The 15674-nt window shown below is 38.3% G+C and overlaps 1 protein-coding gene across 9 annotated transcripts in view; it reads right to left on the bottom strand.

Moving 5' to 3' along the window:
- Fhit (fragile histidine triad diadenosine triphosphatase) overlaps positions 1–15674 on the bottom strand; it is a 1507501-nt gene that overhangs the window by 161067 nt on the left and 1330760 nt on the right.

Raw genomic sequence — 15674 nt, 5'->3', positions numbered from 1 at the left:
GTATATGCCTAGGAGTGGTAGAGCTGGGTCCTCAGGTAGTGCTGTGTCAGGTAGTATATATTGGATATTAGCCATTTGTCCTAATCACAGTGTCCTTTGCCTTATAGAAGCTTTGCAATTTTATGAGGTCCAATTTGTCGATTCTTGATCTTAGAGCATAAGCCATTTGTGTTCTGTTTTGGAAATTTTTCCTTGTGCCCACATGTTCAGGCTTTCCCCCACTTTCTCTTCTATTAGATTTAGTGTATCTGGTTTTATGTGGAGGTCCTTGAACCACCTGGACTTGAGCTTTGTGCAGAGTGTAAGAATGGACCAATTTGCATTCTTCTACATGCTAACCACAAGTTGAACCAGCACCATTTGTTGAAAATGCAGTGTTTCCCCCCACTGGATGGTTTTAATTTTTTGTCAAAGATCAAGTGACCATAGGTGTGTGGGTTCATTTCTGGGTCTTGAACTCTATTCCATTGATCTCCCTGTCTATTTTGTACCAATACCATGCAGTTTTTAATCATTATTGCTCTGTAGTATAGTATGAGGTCAGGGATGGTGATTCACCCAGCAGTTCTTTTATTGTTGAGAATAGTTTTTGCTCTCCTGTTTTTTTTTTTTTTTTGTTTTTTTGTTTTTTTGTCATTCCAAATGAATTTGAGAATTGCTCTTTCTAAGTCTATGAAGAATTTTGTTGCCATTTTGATAGGGATTGCATTGAATCTGTAAACTGCTTTTGGCAAGATGGGCATTTTTACTATATTAATCCTGCCAATCCATGAGCATGGGAGGTCTTTCCATTTTCTGAGATCTTCTTCAATTTCTTTCTTCAGAGACTAGAAGTTCTTGACACATAGATCTTTCACTTGTTTGGTTAGAGTCACATCTAAGTTTTTTATGGTATTTCGGACTATTGTGAAGGGTGTCATTTCCTTAATTTCTTTTCTCAGCCTGTTTATCCTTTGAGTAGAGGAAGGCTACTGGTTTGTTTGAGTTAATTTTATAACCACCCACTCTGTTGAAGTTGTTCATTAGGTTTTAGAGTTCTCTGGTGGAATTTTTTGGGATCACTTAAGTATACTATCATATCATCAGCAAATAGTGATAATTTGAACTCTTCTTTTCCAATTTGATGCGTTCTTGGATTAAGTTTTCAAGAATTTTTTGAGTATTTTTGCATTTATATTCATAAGGGAAATTGGTCTGAAGCTCTCTTTCTTTGTTGTATCTTTGTGTGGTTTTGTTCTCATCACAACTGTTGCTTCATAGCAATTGGATAGTGTTCCTTCCGTTTCTATTTTTGAAATAGTTTGAAGAGTATTGTTATTAATTCTTCTTTGAAGGTCTGATAGAATTCTGCACTGCACCCATCTGGCCCTGGGGTTTTTTGGTTGGCAGAGTTTTAATGACTGCTTCTGTTTTGGTAGGGGACTGTTTTCCTGGTTTATCTCATTACAGTTTAACTTTGGTACCTGGTATTTGTCTAAAAAATTGTCTATTTCCTCCAGATTTTCCTGTTTTGTTTGGCTTTTGTAGTAGGATATGATGACTTTTTCATTTCCTCAGTTTCCATTGTTATGTCTCCCTTTTCATTTCTGATTTTGTTAATTTGGATACTGTCTCTGTGCCCTCTGTTTAGTCTGGCTAAGAGTTTATCTCTCTTGTTGATTTTCTCAAAGAACCAACAAGTGTTGACTCTTTGAATAATTCTTTTTGTTTCTACTTGGTTGATTTCAGCCCTGTATTTGATTATTTCCTGCCATTTACTCTTCTTGGTATATCTGGGTATATCTGCTTCTTTTAGTTCTAGAGCTTTCAGATGTGCTGTCAAACTACTAGTGTATGCTCTCTCTAATTTCTAGTTTGGTAGCACTCAGAGTTATGAGTTTCCCTCTTAGCACTATTTTCACTGCGTCCCATAAATTTGGGTCTTTTGTGCCTTCATTTTCATTATATTTTAAAGTTTTTAATCTCCTTCTTTCTTTCTTTCTTTCTTTCTTTCTTTCTTTCTTTCTTTCTTTCTTTCTTCTTTGACTGAGTTATCATTGAGTAGAGCATTGTTCAGTTTCCATGTGTCTGTGAGCTTTCTGTTGCTTTTGTTGTTATTGAAGAACAGCCTTAGTCTGTGGTGATCTGCTAGAATGCATGGGACTATTTCAATCATCTTGTATCTACTGAGGCTTGTTTTGTGACTGATTATATATTCAATTTTAGAGAAGGTACTATTAGGTGCTGAGAAGCAGGTATATTCTTTTGTTTTAGCATGACATGTTCTATAGATATCAATTAAATCCATTTGCTTCATAACTTCTGTTAGTTTCACTGTGTTTCTGTTTCTATGATCTGTCCATTGATGAGAGTGGGGTGTTGAAGTCACCCACTACTATTATGTGAGGCGCAATGTGTGCTTTGAGCTTTAGTAAAGTTTCTTTTAGGAATGTGGGTGTGCTTGCGTTTGGAGCAAAGATGTTCAGAACTGAGAGTGCATCTTGACAGATATTTCTGTTGATGAGTTTGAAGTGTTCTTCCTTATCTTTTTTGATAGCTTTTAGATTAAAGTTGATATTATTCTGTATTCAAATAACTACTCCAGCTTGATTCTTGGGACCCTTTGCTTGGAAAATTTTTTCCCAGCCTTTTACTCTGACATAGTGTCTGTCTTTATTACTCAGGTTCATTTCCTGTATGCAGCAAAATTCTGGGTCCTGCTTACATATCCAGTCTTTTAGTCTATGTCTTCTTATCAGGGAATTGAGACTATTAATGTTAAGAGATATTAAGGAATAGTGATTGTTGTTTCCTGTTATTTTTGTTGTTAGAGATAGAATTGTGTTTGTGTGGCTCTCTTCTTTTGGGTTTGTTGCAAGGAGATTACTTTCTTGTTTTTTCTAGGGTGTAGTTTCCCTCCTTGTGTTGGAGTTTTCCATCTATTATCCTTTGTAGGGCTGGATTTGTTGAAAGATATTGTGTAAATTTGGTTTTTTCATAGACTATCTTGGTTTCTCCATTTATGGTAATTGAGACTTTTGCTGGATATAGTAGCGTGGGCTGGGCATTTGTGTTTTCTTGGGGTCTGTATGACATCTACCCAGGATCTTCTGTCTTTCATAGGCTCTGGTGAGAAATCTGGTATAATTCAGATATGTCTGCCTTTATATGTTACTTGACGTTTTTCCCTTACTGCTTTTAATATTCTTTCTCTGTTTTGTGTGTTTGGTGTTTTGACTATTTTGTGAAGGGAGGAATTTCTTTTCTGGTCCAATCTATTTGGAGTTCTGTAGGTTTCTTGTACGTTTATGGGCATCTTTTTCTTTAGGTTAGGTTAGTTTTCTTCTATAATTTTGTTGAAGATATTTTCTGGCCCTTTCAGTTGGAAATCTTCACTCTCTTCTATACCTATTATCCTTAAGTTTGAACTTCTCATTGTGTCCTGATTTTGCTGGATGTTTTTGGTTAGGATCTTTTTGTGTTTTGCATTTTTTAGACTCTTATTTTATTGTTTTCTATGGTATCTTCTGCCCCTGAGATTCTCTTTTCTGTCTCTTATATTCTGTTGGTGGTATTTGTATATATGTCTCCTGATCTCTTTCCTAGGTTTTCTATTCCAGTGCTGTCTCCCTTTGTGCTTTCTTTATTGTTTCTATTTCCAATTCTAGATCCTGGATGGTTTTGTTCAATTCCTTCACCTGTTTGGTTGTGTTTTCCTGTAATTCTTTAAGGGATTTTTGTGTTTCCTCTTTAAGGGCTTCTACTTGTTTACCTGTGTTGTCCTGTATTTCTTTAAGGGAATTATTTATATTTTTGTTAAAGTCCTCTATCATCATGTGATATGGTTTTAAATCAGAATCTTGCTTTTCCAGTGTGATGGAGTATCCAGGGCTTGCTGTAGTGGGACAATTGGGTTCTGATGATGCCAAGTAGCCTTGGTTACTGTTGCTTATGTTCTTGTACTTGCCTCTTCTTACCTCTTCATGTTTGGTGTTATCTGGTCTGTGACTGTGGCTTTTCCTCCTGTAGGCCCATGTGTCAGCACTCTTGGGTGACCAGTTCTCTCTGGGCAGAATTTTGATTTGAAGAGTTATGGTACAATGTCAGCTCCAGAGTGCAGATGAAAATGAGAAGGATCCTGTCCCAGACTGTCCCTTGATTCCCTTGTCCTAAGGGCTCTGGGTGGGTCCATCTTGGGCCAGATATTTGAACAGAAGTGGTGATCTCACCTATGTTCTCAGGTACGTCAACACTCTTATGAGACCAGCTCTCTCCTGGTGGAATTTGTATATGGAGAACTGTGGCACAGGGTGAGCTCCTGCACAAATGGAAACTGGATGAATCCTGTCCCAGGGTGTTCCTCCATTCTTGTGTCCTAAGGGTTCTGGGTGTTGTGTCTCTTGGGGCAGAAGTGTTGGTCTCACCTGTGTTCTCAGCTCCAGGCTCAGATGGAAATCAGAAGTAAGAATTGTATAGATTCTAAATTACAGTTTCCTCCATTTTGAGGTGGGAAAACAAAACAGAGGCCACCTATTCGAACACACTGTTTTTCAGGTGTGGCTCTGGAAGAAATGATTATCTCATATGACAGTCCTTACTTTGTCCAGGCTTTAGTGAGTAGTATGTTTTTGTTTTTTATAACATTGCCATATGTTATAAACATTTTGACCTGCCTAGCAAGGATGAAGATATTCTAAAGAAGGTATTTGAATCACTATGAAACTCCTGAATACCAGACCCTGAGAAATTGAAACATACTAAGGAACCTTATTCTTGGAGAAGGAAAGGCTGATGCCTTAGGTCCAGATAGAGGAGGAATTTCCTCATTGGGAGAAAAATGTATTATGTATCAGACCATTTTACAGGAGAAACTGGAGCCAAGACAATGATGAGCAGTCGGGGATGGGCTTTGATCAGGACTACTTAATTATACAAAACGTTTGCCTTCTATTTAAACCATAGTTTCACATAAGGATACCCAAAGGACAACCTGGAAGGCAGTACTAGATCTCATTTTTCCTCTTCTTAATCAATGTAGCCACACTAAAAAAAAATCATTTTAATTTTTTTTCTATGGATATAGCTCATTCAGTTGACTGATTGCGGTTGGGTGGCTGAGCCTTGGCTTTTGAATTCCCAGAAAACAGACACTAACCCTAATTTTTTTTTTAAAAAAATGTTGAGTATTATTTTAATGGATTCCCAAATCAAAAGGACCCATCATGCAAGTATAGAATGTGAGTCCTGACCTACCACACAGGAATGGAGAAAAGATATCCATGGTGCTGGAGAGATGGCTCTGTGTTTAAGGGTTCTTATTTTTGCAGAGGACCTGGCTGGGTTCTACACCTAACATCTATGTGGCGATTGACAAACCTCCATAACTCTAGCTCTAGGGGGATTTGACACTCTCTTCTGACCTCTACAGGAACCAGCAAACACACACACACACACACACACACACACACACACACACACACACACACACACACACACGTGCACACACATGTGCACACACACACACTCACAGGCAAAATGCTCATACATATAAAATAAATCTAATTTTTTTTGATATATGGATGTTCTGGTATAGAATGAACGTGCTGTCACATAATGAAGAAGCCGGAGATCACACATATAGTGTTTATTGTCCTCTGCCAGCTCTTGGTTTAATCTACACAGGGTCTGAGCTGTCTGAAACTGTGGCTGTTGGAGCTGTGAGAACAGGTTGCTACTTTTGAATTATTCCAGGAGTTTGCTTTTACAGGTGAGGTCAGTATTAGAAGACTGAAATTACAGGCAACAAAAACAGGATTAATTTAATTTGGGGGAAAGTGGGTCTTATGTAATTTCTTAATCTGGGCCTAGGGCATTCTTTATCCTTGTTCTGAAATGAAATATTTAAGAAACCCTTTTTAGTCATAGAGATAGGAGAATATAGTGACTTTCACACTGAACGCTAACAAGTTCTCAGCCAGCAAGGAGGTTTCTGATGATGAAGACCTTGTTTGAAAAGTTAGAGGTGAGGCACAAGGCTATTCCACACAACACTAGTGTTTAAGAAAATTCAAATCAGATCTCATACTCCTTAGAATTGCTGACAGAAAAAATACCAAGCAAATTATCCAAAATATTTTTAAAGCAATTGTGCAAAGAAGGGAAGAAGTCTGGACATGTACACTATTGGTAGGATGGTAAAGTGGTACAGCCTCTGTAAAATACATGAAGGTTCCTCAAAATGTAAAAATAGAATTACCATATGATTTGGGTAGTTCACTGCTGGATGTATGCCAAAAATGACTGAAACCCGGGATTTGATCAGATATTTATACACCCGTATTCGTCACAGCTATAATCATGATCGCCAAGGTGCAGAAGCAAACCAATGTCACTGATGGATGCTTAGATGAACAAAGCATGATTTATCAGCACACAGAATATCATTGCACACTGACAGGGAGGGAGATTCCGATATATGGCACATGGGTGAACCTGGGAGACAGCAGCTCAAGTAAAACAAAGCACCAAGCGAGAAGACACACTGTGTTACTTCATAGTCTCACTCCCAAAGCAGTCAAATTCACAGACGGAAAGTAGAGCAGTGGTTACCAGAGGCTGGAGGAGAAAGTGGTCCATATATAATAGATTCTGAGTTTCAGGTTTCCAAGACGAGAGGAATTCTGAAGGTTGGTATAACAAGAATCACGTATTAAGACTCCTACCCCTTCATCATACAATCTGGGATTGCGCCCTGGCACTAAACCACATATCTTTAAGTGTTTAACAGTTTTATGTTAAATATATTTTTACTACAATATGTTTTAAAAATTTAAAATATATTGATTACATTTCTAAATAGAACTACGATCTTGAACAGATTGTTTATTTCAAAATAGCATTGTGAACTGCATGAGGCTTGAAATTACCTCGTATGGATTTTTGGTAAGCGGCATGCTACGTTATTTAAAGCTGAATGTCTTGGAATAGAAGAGAGGCATCTGCCTGCGGGTCCCTGCAAGAGGTAGAGTGAGAGCTGAGGAGCTGCAGACGAGTTGTGGGGGGTTGTGGTTTTCCCTCCCAAACAAAACAAAACAACCCCAGAAGCTCTGCTGTCAATAAATCTGAAGCAGAACAACAGGTGTCAAGAGGGAAGGAGCTCTTAGCATTTACCTGTGGGGCAAAATAGGTTCCTGCTCCTTGAGAAAGTGAAAGACAATATGAGAAGCAGGAGAGTCCTCCTCATCAATACTCAGAGCCTTGCAAACACCTTGCAGCCTTCCTATTGGTTGTGTACCCACTTCTCTCCCCCTTCTTGCTTTGTTAACTGGACTTCAATTTGTTTAAAGGGGGTACTCTTTACTGTCGGTACCTATTTGTCATAGAAGGCTGCTCCCATTTGGACAGACTGATCCAAGTCACTAGTGAGAATAGTCAGATAACACACTTCTGGTCACTGGCAAGGAGGCATATATGAAAGAGTTCCTGTCCATCAGGACAAACCCCTGGGAAGACATGGAACCATTTTGCTCCATTTGGGAGTTGAGACACTACCACTGTAGATATTTTGTGACCATGAAATGGGTTAGCATTGAACAAGAAGTCCAGAAAGGAAAAATGCAGGCCAGGCCAGGGAAAACATGATCTTCTTTAAATGGAATTACTGATTTTAAATAAATTTTGACAATTTTACTCTCTCTCTCTCTCTCTCTCTCTCTCTCTCTCTTCCTCTCTCTCTCTCTCTCTCTCTCTCTCTCTCTGCAAGGTGATCATATTTTCCCCAATTCTCTGTCTTAGCCCCTTCCTAATCCTGTTGACCTCCTTCTTGATAAATTATTTTCTTAATGATTGTGCTTAAATGTGAAAATGAGGTAACCAACCATGGAGCCATCCTGTTCTTGAGTAGATGAGCTCTTTAAATAAAGATTTTCTGTAATGGCCTAAGAAAAACAGCATCCCCCTTAACTGATTTAGAAACTGTAATTATTGGAAGTTCCCCCAAACAACTGTTTTTGTTTTTAAAATAATGATAGCTTAATGCTATCTATGAGATTTAGGAGAGAATGAAGACTCAAGAGGGAGCAAGAGCTTTGGGAAGAGCCCAAGGAACAGGAGGTGTGGTTCCCAAGAGCAAGCTATGATAAGCAGGGAAGCCCTGAACAGCAATCCAGTGACAAGGACAGCAGAGCAGACTTGTAGGACATATGGACCATCCCTCAGCGGTTGCACAGAGGAATTCATAAGAAGTCATTGACCTTGTTTAGACCTGCAGAATAAGGACAAGGGGCACAGACAGATAGGGAAGGTAAAATAAAAGCCAGCAGTGACAAAGGAAGGGTATGGGGACAAGGAGCTTCAACTTCAGGGAATCAGATCTCCTGTCAAAGCAGTGAGATTCCTCTGGGAGTTCTTAGGCTTCAGTCTGTATTTCTTTTTGAGCACTAGTCACCAGAGTGGTAACTTCCAAGGAAAATAGAAGAAAAATCTTCTCTCTTTTCTAAAATAAGCTATTTCACTTGCTGTGCTGTGAATCAGATGATAAAGCAAAAGCCTTCAGCATTCATTGAAAAGGCAAGAAAAGAGAAGTCAAATGAACAAAATCATCAGTTTTTAGTTTAAATTTCTTAACTAGTGTCTGTGTACCGTTAAGAAAAAACACAAGGGATATTTTAGGGTATAGGATGGCCCCTAGGATACTAAGGTTGGAGGACATAAGTTCAAGGTTAGCCTGGGCTACATAGCAAGTCAATGTCTCAACAAAGAAACACACATACAAATGAACATGAATAAACAAATAATTTGTATTTCGGGTCAAAATTATCTTTTCATTGGAAAAGATGCAGCCTTTGAAAATTTCTGCCTTTATAATTAAATGAGCTACTCATGACAACTCATGGTTTGGGATGTTGAGGCAAGAGGATCAGGAATTACAAACAAACTTCAACTACAGAGTAAATTTAAGGCCCACTTGGGCTACCGGAGACCCTGTCTTTAAAAAGATCAAACAAATATATATATATATATATATTTATATTATAATGAAAGAGATAAGTACATTTAGTATAATTTTTCTCTAGTGAGTTATGGACTGATATAATTATGAAAACATAAGGTTATATATTTATATAATTATGAAACCATTATATATAGTTATATACTGATGTAATTATGAAAACATTATATATCAGGTGGCATACATAGTATATATAAGTACACAGTATATATGAATGTGTGTGTGTGTATGTATGTCATATATAGCATTTGGTATATGTATGCATGCTACCTGAAAAACATAAAATCTGAGTGTAATTGGAAGCTGTAGGCACATAGAGTTGTGAACCATATAACCTAAGAGAAAAAAACTCATGTACCCACGCGAGTCCCATCTTCCTGCCTCAAACATCTGCCCCTGTGGACTTGTGCTAATTTTGAAGCTACCAGCTTGTCAGTTGTTCAGATGTGTTCCCATTGGCAGCTGTCTTTTGCACCGACAGCTCTTATTTTTACTGTGGGTAGATCAGAGCCCATTTCTGACAATCGGCCAATATAACAAAATACTGATTCCAAAGTGGGATGCTTTCTCAAATACACTCTTCCTTTTTGGCAACACCCAGAGCTTAGAGTCTGTAAAAGTTCTTTGGCTAAAGATTGTACAGCACAGGAGCTCAGTATGGGAAAAAAACACCAAAATAATATCTTCTCCCATGGGGGAGCACAGCTTGGAGACATGGGTAGGCATTTGTTGAAGAATGACCATTACTTAACATTGATAGTAAGAACAGAGGGTTTCACAGGGAATTTCGAGGACCAAGGGAGAAAGAATCAGACTCACCACTAATTCTCTGTTCCTCAGAACTCTGCATGTGTTATTTTCATCCACCTCCTGCATGTCTCATGCTGTGTTTAAACCTACCCTGCTGATGGTAAACCCTTTTGTTATGTCTCGCTAATTCACAGAGGTGTAGTCTGTTCATCAAAATGTCAGCAAATGAGAAAAAGGAACAAAGGGCACATCCTAATGAAGAAAAATCTCAGTTTTCTACAACATACATATTTTCCAGAAGCTGAGCTTACAATCGAGTAATTATTGTACTCCCCCCCAAATATTACTGATTACATCACACAGAGAAACAAAGAGAGAGCTGTTTTATCCTCTCCGTCTCTCTGTGGTTCTTGTGCAAACTTATACTTGTTACCATGAAAAATGGCAAATTTACCATGTGATCGAAATGTTAACAAGGTAACTGTCAAGGAGATGGATCTCTGACTGTCACTGCAAGCCAGAACATGAGGATACATTGATATTTCTCAATACAGCCTCTGCTTCCCCAACGTTCTCTAACAACATTTCCATGGTGAGGGTAATAAATCACCCAGAAATAACAAGCTGTGGAGGATCTTTGGGATATGATAGATTTGTCTTAACAGCACTATCTGCAAGATAAAAAAAAAAACATTGATAACAATCTAAAGAAAGCCCTAATCAACTGTCATTTACCATAATCGGGGAGATGAAGCAAGGATTGGAAACCTTAACAGTGTGACTTACACTATGATAAAATTAAACCACCCTCGAAAAACTCACAGTATGAAACAGACCGCAAAGAGCTTAATATTCCAATGAAATAGATAGGAAATAGAGTTAATAACCTGGCCTAGGTCTAATATTTACACTAGCATTGATAGTGACAGGAACGTCAACTGCTTATAAATAGGAAGTAGATTGTTTAGGACACAGCACAAAGACTGCCTTAGCACCTGGCTTAATGGATTCTCCCCAGGATTTTCTGGTTTTGTCGTTGTTCTTGAATGTTGTTGCTTATTTGTTTATTGGTGGCAGTGTGCACGCTTTTAAAAGGACATTTGGGCTGTATTATCCTAAGCCTTTAATTCAGTGGCTTGACTAATGAAAAATTCAATGGATTAACTAATAAAATAACTTGTCCTCCCGTCAAGACAGCAAAGTCATTCGCCCAAGGGAACAATGAGGGGAGGAGACATTGACGGAGAAATAAAAGGAAACTATACATCAAACAGAAGAAAAGAAACTTCTGTGAGATCACTTGGACAGGTACATGTGGCCTTTCTATGCACATGCTCACGCAGGCTCTAAGATCAACAGGCACCAGAGCCACCTTCGTCTGTAGCCTCTCTCCCCTTGCTGGCTGCTCTTCACTCAGTAGTCCTCTTTCTATTACTGCCAGGATATTCGAGATCCTCTATATCCTCAAGGCCTTGAGGTTGGTTTTCTCTCTGTTCTATTCTCCTATCTTAAATCATTCCAGAAGAATCTTTACCTCCCGTTTGCTTCAGCCAGCTGTCCCAGTTCTTTGATTTCCTTCACAACTTTCTCTCAGGAATTGAAAGAAACATGCCTGGCTGGATCAATCTTGCTTCTAAAACTTCATGCACATTACTCATTAGAGAGCAGCAATGACAATCCCGTGCAGTTCTGATCCCAGGTTCTCAGAGGTTGGACTGTCGTGCTCACAGTGGTAGCACTTACTAGCTATTTGATTCTGAATAAGGACTGAATTTCTATGCGAGTCAGGTTACTCATCTATCAGACAGGGAGAACAGCAATGGTTATGAATGACAGTATTGGGAAGGCTAAATGAGCTTACCACAGCTAAGGGATTTGGGTGAGATGAAGTAACAGGGAGTCATCAAAATCCATTAGCTGTTGCTGTTCCAATGGCAAGAAGAGAAGCAGTTTTGGCATGTTTATGTGAATGATAGGTCAGTGAGGACTGTCTTCAGGCTTGGTCATTCTTTCAACATTAGGTACAATGACAGGATGCTCTAGCTCATTCTAGAGAGTCACGCTAAGGTGGAAAGAGCATGTACAGTATGTAAAAAGTGACTGCACTGTACACCAAAACTGCAGACTATCATTAGGATATCACGCTACTATTAGTTCAGGCACTGCACAATACTTCAAATGAAAGAAAGGCATGGAGTCATGGATCTAGTCCTTACACACAATAGGTGTATGTGATATAAAAATATTTGTCATTGGTAGTGATGTTAATATACATTTGATGGCCAATTTATAAAAATGTATCTCTTTATCTGCCCAATAATCATGTGGGTAAGTGGCCAGGGGCCACAAGGCAGGGAGAAATGATAGAACACACAGGCACAGAGAGACTCGCATCTATAGATGCTGGTCATAACTTACCTCAAGTTGTTGACCATATGTATGATGAATTGGATTAGATGGGTTTTTAAATCATTTTTTTAAAAAAAAATTGTAGGGCTACAGAAATAGCTCTGTGAGCAAAAGGGTTTGTTGCACAAGCATGTGGATCTATGTTCCAATCCCTAGCACACAGATAAAAAAATGTATTGCATGAGCACTCACATGAGAAAAGGTTATTTTGGTCTTATCTGTCAGCTTACACCCAGGTTTAGGGAGTATGATGGTATGAATAGGCCCCATAGACTCATATGTATGAAGGCTTGGTCCGTAGGGAGAAGCACTATTAGGAGTTGTGGCCTTGTTGGAGGAGGTGTGGCCTTTTTAGAGCAAGTGCTTCAAAGTGGGGGCAGGCTTTGAGGTCTCCACTGCTTGAACTATGCTAAGTGTTGAACACAGTCCCCTCCTTGCTGCTTGTAGATCAAGATGTAGAACTCTTGGCTCCTTTTCCAGCATCATGTCTGCCTATATGCTGCTATGCTTTGCACCATGATAATGAACTCCTGAAAGTGTAAGTCAGTCCCAACGAAATTTTTTTCTTTTATATGATTTGCCAGCATCATGGGGTCTCTTCACAGCAATGAAACCCTAAGACAGTGAGAGACCCTGTCTCGAGGGAATAAGGCATAGTGATAGGCAGATACTCAATGCATATAGCACATGAACATACCATATATATCATCCATATATACCATACATATAATACACACACATGCTCATATACATATGTCTCACACCAGTACCACATATATCATACATACATGCACATATACCACATGCTACACACACACCACATATGCACTTATACAATATACATAGCACACACACATACACATGCACATACATTATACCACATATATGCAAATATTCCACACATGTACATACACTTATCCTTCACATACTTCACAACCATACACATACATTCCATATGCACATTTATGTCATACGCAAATATCCTATACACTTATATACCACAGACATACACACTCATACCCCACATACACAGCTCACATACATTCCATACCCATATACATATACACATGCACCACACAAACATACGTTAGATATTACACATATGCCAAATACATACATGTACATACTCCCCACACATATACATACCACACACATGCCCATGTACCACATACACACAAGTGTACATACACATACACTCTTCCCACATATTTTTAGTACTTATCATTCATTGACTAGAACTTTGAAATAAAAATATTCTTTAAGAGACATTAAATTGTCAAAGAACTAATCCAATAAAAGTCAACTTTAAAAATAACTAATTCAATAATAGTCAATTTTAAAGATAAGTAATTCAATAAAAGTCAATTTTAAAAGAGACACTAAGTAAGGAAAAAAAATGGACGATAGTTTATCAGTGAAAGTCCTTTCCAACAGGCATAGAGAGTGGGTCCTACTATCCCTACTAAAAGACAGAGCTTAACTTTAGGGTATCACATGCACCCTGTCTGTAGACTGATGCAAACTGAGGCTCCCAGAAGAAAATGCATAAAGGGATAAATATTTATAGATAAACACCAAATTCACAAATTACAGCTAAGACTCCCAAAGTCAGTCTGTGAAACCATATCATACTGGATAAAACTGGAACTTCAAATTATCCTTACTTTCTCTGTACTTAACTATTTTTTTCCAGGATAAATACATGAAGAAAAGTAAAATAAAGTTAGAACAGGAAAGGTTAAAAAATCAGGACAGGATGTTAGAGTTTTCAAGATCAGTGCTAAGTAAGCTAGTGTCTATGCTAAGGACAGCCCACGCATGCATAATACATAATTAATTAAAGTCAAAATAGTAAGCTAGAAGACATCTCCTCCTGTAACTTCTGAATTTGTAATAACGGGGCCAGTTCTTGCTGACAAGAACAATGGGGCAATCTTTCTCTTACTAAATAATATAATCATAGGACGGAAAGTTGAACGTTTAGCGTCAGGTACTTCAAAATTCTTCCCAGGAAGAACTCCTATGGCTACCTTCCTTTTTCATGGCCATTGTACTTTCCCCCAATTTTAAACAGTGTTGCATTTGAGCTCATCACCTTGGTCACTGCTTGAGTTAAATAGTTCTAACTCCCAGGTGCACGTATGCTCACAACTGCCATCCTTTTAAAGACCAACATTCAATATAGAATTGTTGCTGGTGAATTGTAGAGTCTTAAAACTATTTGGGGGCTGATTGCTGATTTTGGGATCCACATAGGTAGGGTATGAACACTGAGGTGTTGTAGCTGTAGAAGACAGAATACAGAAAACAACTGATACATCAGTGTTCTGAACAAAACGAAGCTAGCATACTTCATGAAATCATTGAAACTGACTATTGAAATGTTGACATCCAAGTATTCAGTTAGGTGATACAAGGAGGGAATGATACTACTGTCTAAATTCAGGAACAAGTTAATAGGAAAAGAGGTCATTAGGATACAGTTTTCACCAACCGGGCAGCCACTGATTGAGTTTTAAGAAAACTCTGAGATGGTCCCTACCTGAGAAACGCAGTCTTGGCAATAGAACCTAGTTTTCTAATCATTAAATTGTCTCTGTCATAAGATGACCCACACCTTCAAAACACAAACTGATTATGGAAAGGCTTCCAAGCAGAGTGGGTAGATGGACAGAGAGGGTGGGCTCTTCCAAGGACTTCAGATTATTCTGAGGTATGTGAGGAAACACAAACCCCACTGGGAAGAGACAAGCAGGTACTCTGTCTGGCAAGAAGCCCCTTCCTCCAAATGTATGCTATCCAACTCTTCAGTTTACTGACCAAGGTGTCATATATTAGCCCAGGTTGTCCTGTTACCACTGAGCAAACGAGACGCAGTTCTTAGGATCAGATGCGCAAACTGAAAGCTGGTGTGTAGTTGCCCAAATCAATAAAATAGAAAAAAAAGGAGGATAAAAATAAGAAACTTAGACTTGGGTTGTGATTGCTTTGCAGGGAACACTGAGGAGGCAAAGAAAAATATAAATAAATGAGTCTTTTGAAGTTAACTTTTATTCTTTCCAATTTTGGGGGCTTCTTTTTGATTTCAGGATCCATATAAGTAGGCTAGGATGTGTTGGAACTATTTTGTACTAGCTCACAATGTTGCTGTATAATTTCAGAAAATTCTATAAGCTGTTTAAAATCAGTGTTATAATTAAGCTATGCAAGTTATAGTTGAATAGTTACTAAAAAGTCAAGGTGAAAAAATATTCTGAATTCTTACATCCTAAGTATACCTTATTTTTTCTGTGCTACTGGGTGAGTGGGTCCATTGTATTGGAGTGGTGGAAGAATTGTAAGGTAAAATACTATCTGGCCACATTTTTCAAACTCTGTGTATTATAACAATAAGCCTGTAGCTTGAAATTAGGTATGGCGAGACAGAATGTACTTCATGTGACAGAATTGGTAACCATAACCCATTTATTATTTTCTTGATTATCTAGCCTTAAGAAAACCATATTATACATTGAATTTAAAAATC

The sequence above is a fragment of the Rattus norvegicus genome, chromosome 15 (assembly GCF_036323735.1).
Source record: "Rattus norvegicus strain BN/NHsdMcwi chromosome 15, GRCr8, whole genome shotgun sequence".
Classification (NCBI taxonomy): Eukaryota; Metazoa; Chordata; class Mammalia; order Rodentia; family Muridae; genus Rattus; species Rattus norvegicus.
The sequence above is the reverse complement of the archived record's forward strand: the minus strand, read 5'-3'. Positions and strand labels throughout refer to the sequence as shown.